Source organism: Rhinoraja longicauda, chromosome 27 (assembly GCF_053455715.1).
Source record: "Rhinoraja longicauda isolate Sanriku21f chromosome 27, sRhiLon1.1, whole genome shotgun sequence".
Lineage (NCBI taxonomy): Eukaryota > Metazoa > Chordata > Chondrichthyes > Rajiformes > Arhynchobatidae > Rhinoraja > Rhinoraja longicauda.
In genome coordinates this window covers 6604264-6620974 of record NC_135979.1, presented here as the reverse complement: position 1 = coordinate 6620974, position 16711 = coordinate 6604264, and positions in this window count along the sequence as shown.

Sequence of the window (16711 nt, the reverse complement as noted above, 5' to 3'; positions counted from 1 at the left end):
AGAATTAAAAGACATTCCTTTCGGAAGGATATGAGGAGGAATTTCTTTAGTCAGAGGGTGGTGAATCTGGAATTCTTTGCCACAGAAGGTTGTGGAGGCCAAGTCAATAGATATTTTTAAGGCAGAGATAGGTAGATTCTTGATTAGTATGGGGAGAAGGCAGGAGAATGGGGTTAGGAGGGAGAGATAGATCAGCCATGATTGAATAGTGGAGTAGACTTGATGGGCCGAATGGCCTAATTCTGTTCCTATCACGTGAACTTGTGATGAGATTGCGCTGAGAGTTGAGTTAAATAACAACGACTTCTTTTGTTGTAAGAAAAAATAGAAATATGTTGTAAATGTTTTTGTGGTTTGTAAAGGTACTTTGACTATCAAAAGCCTTAAAAAACATTCTGAAGATGTGAAGGAACTCTCCAACCACAAGTCCTTCACTAGAGTGGTTCTTGCAGTAACTGCAGTTTTCTAATACTCCCACATGTTGTTGTTGCGGCTGTCCAAATATGCCTGGTCACTGTGAAATACCAGATCTCTTTGATTAATTTATCAATGTAGTTTAGATATGATTTGTACATTCACTAAATGCTTCGAAGTGAAGTTTAATTCTGTAGTCCATGGAACAAGACTTAACTTGCATGCTTTTGTGTTTGTCATAGAGTCTTGCATGTCTTTTCCAACATCCCCTATCCATATTCTCCAGAGATTTCACCCGACCTGCTGAGTTACCAGCATTTTGTGTCTTTCCTAGGTAAACCAGCATCTGCAGTACCTTGTTCCTACACTCTATCCTTTTATTTAATGCTCCAAATGAGAATTAATTTGTCTGATGATTTGGAATGAACTTGTGGACAGATAGGGCACGAGCTGCTCAAAAGGAATGGTAGAGGAGGTTACGAACGTGACATTTAAAAGACACATGGACAGGTGCATGGAGAGGAAAGGTTTGGAGGGAACTGGGCAGGTGTAGGCAAGTGAGACTGACTCAGTCAGGGAACTTGGTTGGCATGGAGAGATTGGGACTGTTTCTGTGCTGTGTAGCTCTTTGAATGTGTGCTTTAGAGAATATGACAACACCAAGGCTTAAACAAAAGCATTTGCCTTTTGCAGGTCAAATTTTGTTGATGAGAATATGGAGACGCATGATTATTTTTGAAGTATAATGTATTATATAACTCAAATTTCACTGTACCTTAATTAGTACATGCGACAATTAAATTGAATCTTATGTTGATTTTATAAATATAAGGTGGCACAGCTGATGGAGCTGTGTCCTCACAGCACCAGAGACCCTGGTTCTATCCTGACCTTGGGTGTTGTCTGTGTGGAGTTTGTGTGCTCTCCCTGTGACCGCTTGGGTTTCCTCCCACATCCCAAAGATGTGCGGGTTTGTAGTTTAATTGGCCTCTGCAAATTGCCCCGAATGTGCAGGGAGTGGATGAGAAAGTAGAATAACAGAGAGCTAGTGTGAGTGGGTGATTGATGGTAGGCATGGAGTCGGTGAGCTGAAGGGCCGGTTTCCAGGCTGTATCTCTAAAACTAAAATGTAACGGGTGGAAAGGAACGATAGATACTGGTTTGGACTGAAGATAGACACCAGGTGCTGGTGTAACTCGGCGGGTCTGGCAGCATCTCTGGAGAAAAATGATGTATGACGTTTTGGGTCAGGACTCTTCTTCAAACATGTGAAATGTGATAGTTGCAGGTCGCTTGGCGATGCTAACTGTGCCATGCCATTAGATAATGGTAAAACTAATGAAGACTGAAAGTACCTGTGAGTTAATGTGCCTTTTGTAAATCAGTATTAACAGGTATACTTCTATTTGGAGACTTTCTATTTAGAGTCTAGCTCATGTTATTGTTCCAAGCAAGGCCATAGTTTCATTCCTCGCCTACCAGCATGCATCACTTGGGAACTGACCAATAAATGTTTTAGCTTTTTAGTTTTAGAGATACAGCGTGGAAACAGGCCCTTGTGCACTAACCAGCAATCCCCGCACATTAACACTACCCTACACACACTAGGGACAATTTTGCATACTCACCAAGCCAATTAAACTACAAACCTGTACGTGTTGGGAGGGAAATGGAGAAACCCCATGCAGGTCACAGGGAGAACATACAAACAGCACCCATAGTCGGGATCGAACCTGGGCCTATGGCGCTGTGAGGCAGCAACTCTACCGCTGCTGAACCAACAGAGAAGCGAAGGAGGTGCCTGAGAAGTTCAGACACTTCGATTTATTCACAAAATGTTGGAGTAACTCAGCAGGTCAGGCAGCATCTCGGGAGAGAAGGAATGGGTGACGTTTCGGGTCGAGACCCTTTTCATAAAGTTCAGACACTTTATGTGTCTACTGTGCCTCACGCTCCATGGTGAGTGGAACAGCTGTTCCTTTAAGTGCTTCAAATAGATAAACGGTTTAATTCTTGAGAACGATACACATGGGGATCTTGATGAAATCTCCTCAAGTCATGTCTACTTTGAAGAAGTTCTCCTCCTCTCTCCGACGAGAGTTCTGCAACATCTTCTCTCGCTGCTCCCCCTCTGCGATTCTACATCTCTCTATATCACCGTCCATACCTCTCGTTTCCCTTTCCCCTGACTCTCAGTCTGAAGAAGGGTCTCGACCCAAAACGTCACAGATTCCTTTTCTCTGGAGATGCTGCCTGACCCGCTGAGTTATTCCAGCTGTTTATGTCTATCTACGGTTTAAACCAGCATCTGCAGTTCCTTCCTACACAACTAAGTACAAGTGCTGGGTTTGTCCTTGCAGGCCTTTTGGAAGCTGGAATATGTCCTGTTATCTGCCACAAACATTGAAGGTCAGTGCTGTCGTCATTGCCTTTGGTGCTACCGGTGTCTTTCTTACTGATATTGCCTCGTTCTGTAGCCCTGCCTGTAATTCTTCTCAAAGTTCACCAATTGTCTCTTTTTCTAATCTAAATGATAGTAAATTATTGTTGAGTAATAAGATTGTCCATCTACAGATCTTTATTACATATTGCAAAGAAATTACAGTGCAGATATTGGCCTCAGATTGACCCAATCAATCTGTGCCAGTGTATATATTCCATGTTAAGTAGCAATTCTACCTTCTGTTACTGTTTGCCGTTGCGTGTTTATCTAGATCCCAGTTACATGCTACTCATTATAACTACTCTTTGTGGTGGTACGTTCTTCATTCCAACTTCTCTCTTGGTAATTGTTTTTCCTCCTTAGCCGGGCCCTAGGGATTGAGAATGACTTCTCCCCGTTCCAGCGGTGGCTCTTGAAACCATTGTGGGAACTGTGAACAAACTCCGTACAGGCGGCGCCCATTGTCAGGATCGAACCTGGGTCTCTGGTGCTGTCAGGCAGCGACTCTACCGCTGCGCCATCGTTCACAGATGGGTGCAGAAAGGATTAGTGGGGCATTTGGGTGAGGAACTGCTCAGGTGAACACTGAGTGTTTTATTCCCTTTGTGACTCCCTGCTCTGCTTTTCCATCTCAATCAACCACTTCTCTCCCTCCCCCCCCCCCCCCCCCCTTTTTCTTTTAGCTCCTCTCTTCCTATCATTTTGGGGATCCACAGCGCTACAAGACCTCTAGATGTTCCCAATGCCCGGCCTCAAAGTTCTCAATGCCTTCACTTTGAGCCAGATGTTTAGTTTAGAGATACAGCGCGGAAACAGGCCCTTTGGCCCACCGAGTCCCAGCTATCCAGCGATCCTTGCACACTAGCACTATCCTGCACACACGAGGGACAATTTACACTTTTACTGAAGCCATGGTATATGGCTCAATAGTAATCATGTATTGTCTTTCCGCTGACTGGTTAGAATGCAACCAAAGCTTTTCACTGTACCTCGGTACACGTAACAATAAACTAAATTAAACTAAACCAATTAACCAACAAACCTGAACGTCTTCGGAGTGTGGGAGGAGACTGGTGGTCTCTGAGAAACCCACTGCAGATTACAGGAAGAACGTACAAACTCTGTACAGACAGCACCCATAGTCAGGGTCAAACCTGGGTCTCTGGTGCTGTAAGGCAGCAACTCTACTGGTTGGCACAGACATTGTGGGCTGAAGGGCCTGTTCTTGTGCTGTTCTGTTCTTTCATTTTGCTGCATTCAACTCCACTATAGATAAAAACCACTCTTGCAAACAGAGTAATCCATTTCTTTGTTACTTTTCTTGCCCTGTAATGTCCAAATTAACTGAACTATTCTTGATTAGTATGGGTGTCAGAGGTAATGGGGAGAAGGCAGGAGAATGGGGTTAAGAGGGAGAGATAGATCAGCCATGATTGAATGGCGAAGTGGACTTGATTAGCCGAATGGCCTAATTCTGCTCCTATCCCTTATGACCTTATGAGATGGATAAATGTTTGAAAGATTGGGAAAGTGGGGAACTAGGTTTAGGGCTATTATTCCCAAATGTTCTATATACAATAAAAAGCTTTGTTTTGCATGCTGTCTAAACAGATCAGATATACCATACACAGATACAATCAGGTCAAACTCAAGCACAATAGGTACAATAAAGGGGAAGATACAGAGTGCAGAATATAGTTCTCTGCATTATGGCGCACCAGTTCCTTAGACAAAGTCAAATATTCACAATGGGGTATTGGGTAAGCATTCATGATTGAATGGCGGAGTAGACTTGATGGGCCGAATGGCCTAATTCTACTCCTGTTCCTTATAAGCTGTTGGCTGGGCTCCAATGATCTGGTGTTGTCAGTGCAATTTCACATTGACCCTGTGAGTTTGCACATTCACCCGGTGACTGTGTGCGTTTCCTCCCACATCCCAAACAGGCGCTGGTTGATATGGCCAGGTTAATGTGCTGGGTGGCTCCAAGTGTGCAGGTCAGATCTTGAATCAGGGAGGAGCTGAGGAATATAAAATAGGATTAGTGGACAGAGTGCTTGATGGTTGGCGTGGGTGGACTCAGTGGGCCAAAGGGCCTGCTTCTCTGCTGCCGGTCTCGATGTAAACATTTGCTGACCAGATCGACAGCATAATCATTTGGTATCACGCTGTTGAAAAGGTGATTAAAACAATTGAGTCCAAACTTTTCTCTAATTAACTTAACGGGCTATTGACGTGTAAATCCAAAGATCATGAAAAGAGCAAGAATTTAATCCGATTAATCAATTCATTGTATCACTTAATCCCCTAAATCGAGTCATTGATTTGAATTGATAAATCTGCTTTATTAACATGCTGTTATTTTTCCTGTAAAATTCAGTTTTACAACTCATTTCTGGGCATCAGGGTGGTGCAGTGGTAGAGTTTGTGCCTTGCAGCATCAGAGACCAGGTTCGATCCCGACTAAAGGTGCTTGTCTATACCGAGTTTGTACGTTCTCCCTGTGACCTGCGTGGGTTTTCTCTGGGATCTTCGGTTTCCTCCCACACTCCAATGATATACAGATTTGCAGGTTAATTGGTATTATTGTAAATTTTCGCTGGTGTGTGTAGGATAGCATTAGTTTACAGGGATCGCTGGTCAGCGCAGACTCGGTGGGCCGAACGGCCTGTTTTCGCACTGTATCTCTAAAATAGACTCATCTCAATTCTGTTCAGAACCGAGAGCAGCCAGCATTACAGAAAGCAGTGAACCAAAATTGGAAATCGGTTTGCCATTATTGTTTTGTTTAGAAATACAGCGCAGATACAGGCCCTTGAGCCCACCGAGTCCACACCGACCATCGATCACCCATTCACATTAGTTCTATGTTATCCCACTTTCTCATCTAGTCTCTGCAAACCCGGGGCAATTTACAGCAGCCAATTGATTTACGAGCCCGCATGTCTTTGGGATGTGGGAGGAAACCGGAGCACCCGGAGGAAACCCATGTGGTCACAGGAAGAACATGCAAACTCCGCACAGACAGCACCCAACATCAGGTCTGAGCTGCTGCTGCACATTGACTCAAAATGTATTTAATTAATTGACCACGTCGATTAAATGAACTGAATTGAAATTTTCCATGGTGGGACGTGAACTAAAACCTTTGACATGCAGACATCCAAGTTACGAGATCAATAATCATTCGAGCTGTTATATTATAGTGTATCCACTGCTGTTGGGAGTTTTGACAGCCTAAATGGTAGCCATAAACACATTCTGCAGTATTTACTTTTGGCCAAGGAGCAGGTGTAATGTCAAAGTTTCAAAGTGCATAAACTCTGAGATAAAAATGATTGGAGATTGGATGGCTCAGATTGTTAGAGGGATATGTTTTAAGGGGTGCCACTGTCGCTAGCATTCTTGCCTTTTGTGTTAAAAGGTCATGTTTAAATTCCTTCTCCACACAACTGAGAACATAATCTAATAAATCTCACAACACTGGAAGCTGGAAAGGGTGCAGAGAATACTTACAAGGATGTTGACACAATTTGAGGACCTGAACTATAAGAAGAGGTTGAGCAGGCTAGGACTTTATTCCTAAGTTTATAAGTTCACAAGAGCAGAATTAGGTCATTTGGTCCATCAAGTCTTCTCTGCCATTCAATCATGGCTGATCTATCTTTCCCTCTTAACTCCATTCTCCTGCCTTCTCCCCATAACCCCTGACACCCGTACTGATCAAGAATCTATCTATCTCTGCCTTAAAAATATTAATTGATGTGGCCTCCACGGTCTTCTGTTGCAATGAATTCCACAGATTCACCGCCCTCTGACTACAGAAGGTAAGATAGTATTACTATATATCTATATACTAAAACTCTCGTTTGTATCTTGTTTGTGACTGAACTTCAGCCAAAACGGTACACGTTAGCGTGACAATTTTAGGCCCACCTTACTCACCATTGTCACTTTAGTGATAATGCAAGTAGTTTTATTGAAATTGGTGTTATATTTTTTGTTATTCACATTTTAAAGTTTAAAAGGAGGGAGGAGGGAGTGGGGGAGAAGGGAGAATGGGGGGGGAGGACAGGGTGCTGCACCAATGCAGGAGAGATTTGGGCCCAACGGGTCCACTTGGTCTAGTATATATTAAAGAAGAAGATCCAAATTGAAAGTTGAAGCACAATTGTACCCAAACGAGAGGAAATGAAATGTATACATCACTATATGATGTTCCAGTAAATGGCATAGAGGTAGACAAAAACAACATTTTGAAGAGCTGAGCTGTAAATGGAGCAACTAGAGTCTCCTGACATGAATGTGGTTATTCACATGTATCCTGTTCAACAATATTATTCTATTGCCAGAATGCAGAGAATTTTTTTTAATTGGCATGTAACAAGTTTTCACATTGATTAAGGGATTCGCATCCTCCAGCTTATGCTTATGTGGAGAAGAGGGCAATGTGAATGTTTCAGAGCTGGAGCGCCAAGGTAACATCAACAAGGTAACCCGAAGAACCTCTCGGGCGGCTCTCCATCTATCGTTGGAAAGCGTGTGATGCAAAGAGCATCGCATAACCTCATGAAAAGATGGTGCATCTGAGAGGGAATTGATTAATCATGGCCACTGTTAGTAATTTCTGCCCCCTGCATTTTGTCCGATCAAAATCAATAAATGGGTGAAATTCCACTTGAGGTTCAGTTCAGTTTAGTTCATTGTCACGCGGGCCGAGATACAGTGAACAGCTTTTGGTGTGTGCAGAAGACAATACATGATTACAATCGAGTTTGCATCCACCAGCAATTCAGTGTGATGGTAACAATTCTCTAACTAATTATACTAGTTAAAACATACACAGGGAGAACAAGGCATCTTGAACGTGTTCTCAATACACATTTACTGTGTATTGATACATGATAAGAGAATAATGTTTAGTGTAAGGTAAAGTCCGATCAAGAATAGTCCCAGGGTCACCAAAGAGGTAGATAGTAGTTTAGCACTGCTCTCTATGGTTGACTATCGCTATGACAAAGTGAGAACACGTTCAAAATGCCTTGTTCTCCCTGTGTATGTTTTAACTAGTATAATTAGTTAGAGAATTGTTACCATCACACTGGATTGCTGGTGGATGCAAACTCGATTGTGTTTGAAAGGGGGTTTTAGCTAGGCATGTGGATATGGGGGGGATATGGATCACATGCAGGCAGAAAAGATCTGTTTACGTTTCGTTTCGGTTTAAAGATGCAGTTTGGAAGCTGTCCCGTCGGCTCACGGAATCCGCACTGACCAGCGATCACCTGTGCACTTGTTCTATCCTGCACACGAGGGACAATTTTCAGAGGCCAATTAACCGACCAACCTACACGTCTTTAGAATGTGGGAGGAAAGCAGAGCACCCGGAAAAAAACCTACACGGTCGCTGGGAGAATGTACAGACTTCGTGCAGACAGCACCCTGTATTCAGGATCGAAGCCGGGTCTCGGGTGCTGTAAGGCAGCAACTCTACCGCTGCGCCACCGTGCCGTCTTTGGCATCCTGATCGGCACGGGCATGGTGGGCCAAAGGGCCTGTTCCTGTACTGTACTGCTCTGTTCTGTTAGCAGTCACAGTTCACTAGCTACAAATAATCAGTCCACAGAGTCTTGTACCAAGGCGTTGTAGTGAGGGTGCAGTGTGTTTGTGGCTTCACAAGTATTAATTATGGAGCACTGCGGCTTTAATGGAATATAATACCAGCCGTTGCTATTATGTGACTAGAATGGTTCTTTATCAATTAAAATGCCTAATGCCCTATGGAGTGAGATAGGTATTTGCATTGACGTTAGCTAATGTATAAAGGGCAATAGTGCACAGAGAACAAGAGCTTTTATCCCGCGTTTGCAATCCAATCATAAATTATAAAGAGATTAGCAGAGGTTAGAAAATTCTGCTGCTTACGGGGGCTGGAGGAAGCTAATCCCTTAATCAATGTGAAAACTTGTTGCATGCCAATGGGCTTGGATTGTCCTGCCCTGGGAACCGCCGATTATCCTGTGATATAAACAACTCGGACAGCTTTACAAGGGGCATTGTCAACACTGCAATACTTTATCTGGCATAACTGTCCTCTGACATCATGAACATTTCCGCCATTGTAAGGGAATTGCTCATAGGTGACCACAATACTCGGCAAGGTAGTTCAATTTGTACCTCATTTAAAGTCCTCGCTGTTCCTCACAGGCATGTGGGGGAACCTTTTTTTTTCTATGCCATTCTTTTTCTTTTAAATGAAGTACAGTCCAAGAATCTCAACACTTTGGGTGGGGGAATTGGATGTGAATCACAGTGGCTCTTTCCAAGTCATAACTTGGAGAATTGCAATCTGCAAGAAGGAATATTTCATGACCTCTGGACAGCCCAAGTTGCAAACGCACTGGCCAGTTTTGCCTAGAATGATCCCACAAACACGAGTGAAATAATGTCACATTTTAATGATGCTGGCAGCTAAAGTCATAAGTGACCGGAGCAGAATTTGGCCATTCGGCCCATCAGGCCTACTCTGTCATTCAATCATGGCTGATATATCTTTCCTTCTTAACCCCATTCTCCTGCCTCCTCCCCATAACCCCATGATACCCGGACTAATGAAGAATCTGTCTATCTCTGCCTTAAAAATATCCATTGACTTGGCATCCACAGCCTTCCGTGGCAATGAATTCCACAGATTCACCACCCTCTGACTAAAGAAATTCCTCCCCATCTCCATCCTAAAGGAACATCCTTTAATTCTGCGGCTATTGTTGTACTTCGTGGTCCGGTATCTGTTATACCTTTGTTATGACTCTGGACGGACCACAAGTACACGTGTTTAAAAGGTTAGAAAGCTGGAGCTTAAATCCAGGCTGTTTATTCCACAGCCACCTGGAACCAGAGTGACCACCAAATCACCTCATTCTCTTATATACACATTACTACGCAGGCAAACAAAGTAGTCTTTGTGATACAGCAAAGTAGTCCTTGCAATATCACAACATCCCCCTTGTCTTCTAAAATAAAATATATTTAACAACAAACTCTATACACAAATGTTTTCTATAAACACCATAAAATAGTAACGATTATCACCGGTACCGTGCAGGTTTCTTACTAGCACGTCCTGAGCGTGTCACATAATCTCCATCAGCATTATGTGCCAGTCGTTCCTCCTCTTCATATTTGGTCTCAGTCCAGTTGCTGTCTGGAGTGACGCAGTGGGGACCAAAGCCTGGTCCTAGACTCTCCCACTAGTGGAAACACCCTCTCCACATCCACTCTATCCAGGCCTCTCTCAGGATCATAGTGAGAGTGCACTGATTGTTTCACTGATTGAGTGCACTGATAACCTCATCTGGGGAAAGTAAGGGCATTGAAATAAGCCTCGGTGCGCCAAGAAGAGAGGATGACAGTCAGCAGACAATATTTAAGAGAAAAGTTGTGTATGAATATAGTACGAAGACTTTATTGTGCTTATTCACAAAATGCTGGAGTAATTCAGCAGGTCAGGCAGCATCTCAGGAAAGAAGGAATGGGCGACGTTTCAGGTCGAGACCCTTCTGGGTCTCGACCCGAAACGTCGCCCATTCCTTCTCTCCTGAGATGCTGCCTGACCTGCTGAATTACTCCAGCATTTTGTGAATAAATACCTTTGATTTGTACCAGCACCTGCAGTTATTTTCTTACACTTTATTGTGCTTGGTCAAATCGTACTCTGACTAACTCTAACCTCCCTGAGCCACACTCACTGACCATTTTCAGGTGGCACTGAAGGTCAATTGGAGTCGCGAGTGTTATATGTTATTAAGCTTTGTTTAGGGATACCGCGCGGCCACCAAGTCCGTGCCGACCAATGATCACACCTACACTAGTTCTATCCTACACCGCTACGGACAACTTATAGAGGCCGATTAAACAATAAAGCCGCACGTCTTTGGAGTATGGGAGGAAAACTGAGCGCCTGGAGAAAACCCACGCGGTCACTGAGAAAACGTGCAAATTCCGTACAGGCAGCACCCGTAGTCAGGATCGAACCCGTGTCCCTGGCGCTGTCGGGCAGCAACTCCACTACTGACCCTCCATAAAACGCCACTAAAACATGCTAAAACGGCACTGTACACTGAAATGAAACAATGAAATTCTTTCCTGCTGCAGCGGCAGATCAAGTTTGTAATCTACGTAATAGATAATCTGTTGTACTTAATAGATAATATAATAAACAAACTCAAAAGTTCAATTTTAAAAAACAAAGCCCAAAGTCCCTAGTACAAACCAGACAGGGTGGAGTTTAGTTGGAGTTTAGTTGGGGTTTAGTTGTGGTTTAGTTGGGGTTTAGTTGGGGTTTAGCTGGGGTTTAGCTGGGGTTTAGCTGGGGTTTAGCTGGAGATTAGCTGGAGGTTGTTGTGTTCAATAGCCTGATGGTGTTTGGGAAGAAGTTGTTCCTGAAGCTGGACGTTAATTTTCAGGCTCCTATACCACCTTCCCAATGGCAGGAGTGTCAGGTGGTTTGGGTCCTTGATGCTGGCTGCTTGTTTGAGAAGGCACCTCTTATCCCTTCACTGCTGGGGAGGTCAGTACAAGTGATGGACTGGGCAGTGTTCATCACTTTTTTGTAATCTTCGTTCCTGGGCATTCAAGTTGCTGAACCAGGCCGTGATGCAACCAGTCAATATCCTCTCTAGCGTACGCCTGTAGAAGTTCGATATTTGTCAACGTGCCGAATCTCCTCAGGAGGTAGTGGTGTTGATGGGCTTTCTTTACGATTGCATCAGTGCACTGGGTCCAGGACAAATCTTCGGAGATGTGCATGCTCAGAAAAGTGACGCTGTTACCTCTGTCCACCATCGACCTGTTTGGATGAAGACTGGTTTGTTTCTCCTCGACTTGCTGTTGGTATCTTACCCCCTGATTCTCAGAGGATTCTGCACCCGCTGAAAGGGAAGGCGAAAACTGAAGGAGAAGCACAATATGTTCACGAGCTACTTCGAACATGCATACTTTCTCCATGCAGTTTAATTTAGAGATACAGCGTGGAAACTGGCCCTTCGGCCCACTGAGTCCGCATTGACCAGCGATCCGTGCACACTAAGACTATCCTCCACTAGGAATAATTTACATTTATACCAAGCCAATTAACCTACAAACCTATTTCACCGTCCGGCGGGGCCTGAAATAGGCCGCGGGATTTTTCTCTGCTGGGCGGGGGCTTCAATGTCGGGAGCCCCGACCGCCCCGACGTGCAGCGGCAGCGTGTTTGCCCGCCCCGGATCGCGGGGCTTGGGTCGGCCCGATGCGGACCTTTCACCGTCCGGCGCGGCCTGCAACCACAACAGCCAGACCGCGGGAGAAGACAGCAGGTGAAGGGAAAAGACATTCTGGCCTTCCATCACAGTGAGGAGGGGACTGGAGGAGACTCACTGTGATGGATGTTTCTTTTTTTTGTGTGTTGGTTGGGGTTGTGTAATTTGCTTATTTTATTGCTTTAATTGTTGGACTGTGGGTGACTAAATTTCGTCCAAAAAAATTGTTTTTTGGATGACAAATAAAGATATCTTGAATCTTGTAAGTTTTTGGAGTGTGGGAGGAAGCCAAAGTTCTCGGAGAAAACTCACGCAGGTTATGGGGAGAAGGTACAAACTCCGTACAGACAAGCACCCGTAGCCAGGATGGAACCTGGGTCTCTGGCGCTGTAAGGCAGCAACCCTACCACTGCGCTGCCCCTCATTACTTTACTTTCTGTATTCAAATTCCAGATGGCAATGGGATACACTTCATCTCTTTTGAAATTAACATGTAAACTCAGAAGGCAGTGGAGGCCAATTCTCTGAATGCATTCAAAAGAGAGCTAAATAGAGCTCTTAAGGATAGCGGAGTCAGGGGGTATGGGGAGAAGGCAGGAACGGGGTACTGATTGAGAATGATCAGCCATGATCACATTGATTGGCGGTGCTGGCTCGAAGGGCCGAATGGCCTCCTCCCGCACCTATTGTCTACTGTCTAAACTACACAATGACCTGTTGCACATGATAGCAGAGTGATTATGTTACCAGATTAGCTTCAGTAAAGTGACTTACCTCTGAATTGTTATAAAATGATATCTGGATCACCAATGTCCATTAGGAAATGAAATATATAATTCTTGTGCTTTCTGCCCTCTTTGTGACTCCATGTGTCTGATTGGTAACTGCTCTCTAACAGGTTTAGCAAGTCGATCAGTTCTATAAATCATAGCCGGGCAAGTGGTGCCTGTAGGTAAATGAATTATGTCAAGTCAAGTCAGTAACTTATTAATAACACATTGCTTAAAAAATCTGCTACACTCCAGGTTTGTGTCACAGTCGGGTCTTAAAGAATAAACATGTGCATTAGTATAATGCCCAGGAATGAGTAGGTTAACCTGTGATGGGCGTTTGTCGGCACTGGGCCTGCACTCGCTGGAGTTTAGAAGAATGAGGGGGGACCTCATTGAAACGTACAGAATAGTAAAAAGGCTTGGATAGAGTGGATGGAGGATGTTTCCACTAGTGGGAGAGTCTAGGACTAGAGGTTATAGCCTCAGAGTTAAAGGACATTCTTTTAGGAAGGAGATGACGAGAAATATCATTAGTCAGAGGGTGGTGAATCTGTGGAATTCTTTGCCACAGAAGGCTGTGGAGAGCAGATGTGCCCGGGAGAGCAGATGTGCGGTTGAATAAACACTCGTGTAAAAACACAGTCGGACTCACTGTATCTTTTTAAAGAACACAACATGGTGTCAGAAGTCCTGGAGGGTGCGTGAAGTGTACTTTGAGTCGAACAACTATCGTTTGGAGCTCGTTGACGGCAAAAGAGAAAGAAGAGTGCGACATGCAAGACGAGAACGCACAGAGAGCCCCGGGAGGACCAAATGCTACATTTAGCATCCAGCCTCCGGAGTCCTTCGACTTTTCAAAGCCGCAAGAGTGGGCCAAATGGATACGGAGGTTCGAAAGGTTCCGTCTGGCAAGTAACTTGAATGCCAGCTCCGAAGATAATCAAGTTAACACGCTGATTTATTGCATGGGAGATAGACAATAGACAATAGACAATAGACAATAGGTGCAGGAGTAGGCCATTCAGCCCTTCGAGCCAGCACCGCCATTCAATGCGATCATGGCTGATCACTCTCAATCAGTACCCCGTTCCTGCCTTCTCCCCATATCCCCTCACTCCGCTATCCTTAAGAGCTCTATCCAGCTCTCTCTTGAAAGCATCCAACGAACTGGCCTCCACTGCCTTCTGAGGCAGAGAATTCCACACCTTCACCACTCTCTGACTGAAAAAGTTCTTCCTCATCTCCGTTCTAAATGGCCTACCCCTTATTCTTAAACTGTGGCCCCTTGTTCTGGACTCCCCCAACATTGGGAACATGTTTCCTGCCTCTAATGTGTCCAATCCCCTAATTATCTTATATGTTTCAATAAGATCCCCCCTCATCCTTCTAAATTCCAGTGTATACAAGCCTAATTGCTCCAGCCTTTCAACATACGACAGTCCCGCCATTCCGGGAATCAACCTAGTGAACCTACGCTGCACGCCCTCAATAGCAAGATGAGGCGGACGATGTTCTGCGCGGGTTAAACCAGACAGTAGCACAAAGCGGAACGTACATAGGGGTGCGCGATGGCTTCCAACGATTTTTCATAGTAAAGAAAAATATAATCTATGAGCGTGCCAAGTTCAACATGCGCAGGCAGGGAGAACATGAAACAGTGGATGCCTTTGTCACTGCGTTATATGCGCTGGCAGAGCACTGTAACTACGGGGTGCTACACGACGAGCTGATACGCGACAGGCTTGTTGTCGGACTGATGGATAAGCGGCTGTCCGAACGTATGCAGCTTGACGCAGAATTGACGCTCGAAAAGGCCGTCAATATGGCGAGGCAGAGTGAGGAGGTGAAACGGCAACAATCTTCTCTGCGAGGTGACACCAGGACAGAGACAAGTGATGCTAAATCTGTGGACAGAGTGTATAAGAGCAGTAGTAAAGGTGCCAACAACAAACCTCACCAGGCTTATGGCCACCAACTCAAAACACACAGCGCCCAAGACAGCAGGGGGAAAAGTGTACAGTGCCATAAATGTGGCAGCTCTCCGTCCCATCCAAGGCAGGATTGCCCGGCAAAGGATGCGAAATGCCATTTGTGTGGGAGAAAGGGACACTACAAGCGTGTGTGTAGATCACCCAAAACCGTGCAGGAAGTTGAAGAGGACGAGGATGTTATGTTCCTAGGCAGCGTCACAGCCGATGGAGAGCCATGGATGGTAAACATCGACATAAATGATAAAAACGTGTCATTCAAAATTGACACCGGCGCCGATGTTACAGTCCTACCCCACACCGTGTTTAAAGAGATCTATAGAGACAGCGATCCACCTACCCTCCGTAAAGCAACCAAGCCACTGCTGGGACCCGGGAGGAGTCCACTAGAAGTTGTGGGCGTCGCTGGGCTGTTCCTGGTGAAAGGAGAGAAAAGGGTGATGGAGGATGTGTACGTCACACGACACCTGCACACTGCATTGCTGGGGAGGCCTGCTATCGGCAAGCTGGAGCTTGTCGTTCGGCTAGACAGCATCACCATAGAGACACTTAAGACTAGCTACCCGAAGCTATGCAGCGGTCTCGGGGAGGTACGACAGCAGTATGCCATCAAGCTGAAACCAGGGGCCCAACCGTTCTCATTGAAGACACCCAGAAGGATTCCGTTGCCGCTGATGGGTAAAGTCGAGCGAGAACTGTCCCGCATGGAAGGCCTGGGGGTGATCACCAGGGTTGAAGAGCCTACTGACTGGTGTTCAGGCATGGTGGTGGTGCCGAAAAAGACAGGAGCCGTACGCATATGCGTCGATCTCACTAACCTCAACGAGTCGGTGTGTTGAGAAAAGTACATCCTGCCATCGGTGGAGGAAACACTGGGGATGCTGGCTGGAGCCAGAATATTCAGCAAGTTGGATGCCAACACGGGGTTTTGGCAAATACCCCTGACCGAAGACTCAGCAAAATACACAACATTCATCACACCCTTCGGTCGTTACTACTTCAAGCGGCTGCCCTTCGGCATTGCCTCTGCCCCCGAACACTTTCAAAATAGGATGGTGTCAGAGGTCACGGAGGGACTCGAGGGAATCGTCTGCCACATGGATGATGTACTGGTCTGGGGCCAAACACGAGAGGAGCACGACGCTCGTCTGCATACTGTGCTGGCGAGGATCCAAAAGGCGGGCATTATGCTTAACATTGACAAATGTGACCTGTCGAAGGAAGAGGTGACCTTTCTTGGTCATGTCCTCTCCTCCAGAGGCATTAGTCCTGACCCGAGCAAGACTGAGGCTGTAAGGAAGATGGAGGAGCCGACCAATGTGAGTGAGCTGAGGAGCTTTCTCGGAATGGTTAACCAGCTGGGGAAGTTCATCCCGCAACTAGCAGAGAGAGACAAGGATCTGCGAGACCTCCTGTCAAAGAGGAACTGCTGGCTGTGGGGCGTCGACCAGGCAAGAGCGTTTCAAGATTTGAAAAATGCACTGGTATCCCCACCTGTACTAGCCATGTACGACACGAACCGTGAATGCAAAGTCTCAGCAGACGCGTCATCTTACAGCCTGGGAAGTGTACTTCTCCAAAAATGGGATGAGGAGTGGAGACCGGTAGCCTACATGTCGCGATCTCTCACACAGACGGAGCAGAGATACGCGCAGGTGGAGAAAGAGGCCTTGGGCCTGACCTGGGCTTGTGAAAGGTTCCGCAACTTTCTCATCGGTAAACACTTCCAGATGGAGACGGATCATAAGCCTCTCCTGAGTCTGCTGGGGTCACAGGCACTGGATGCTCTCCCTC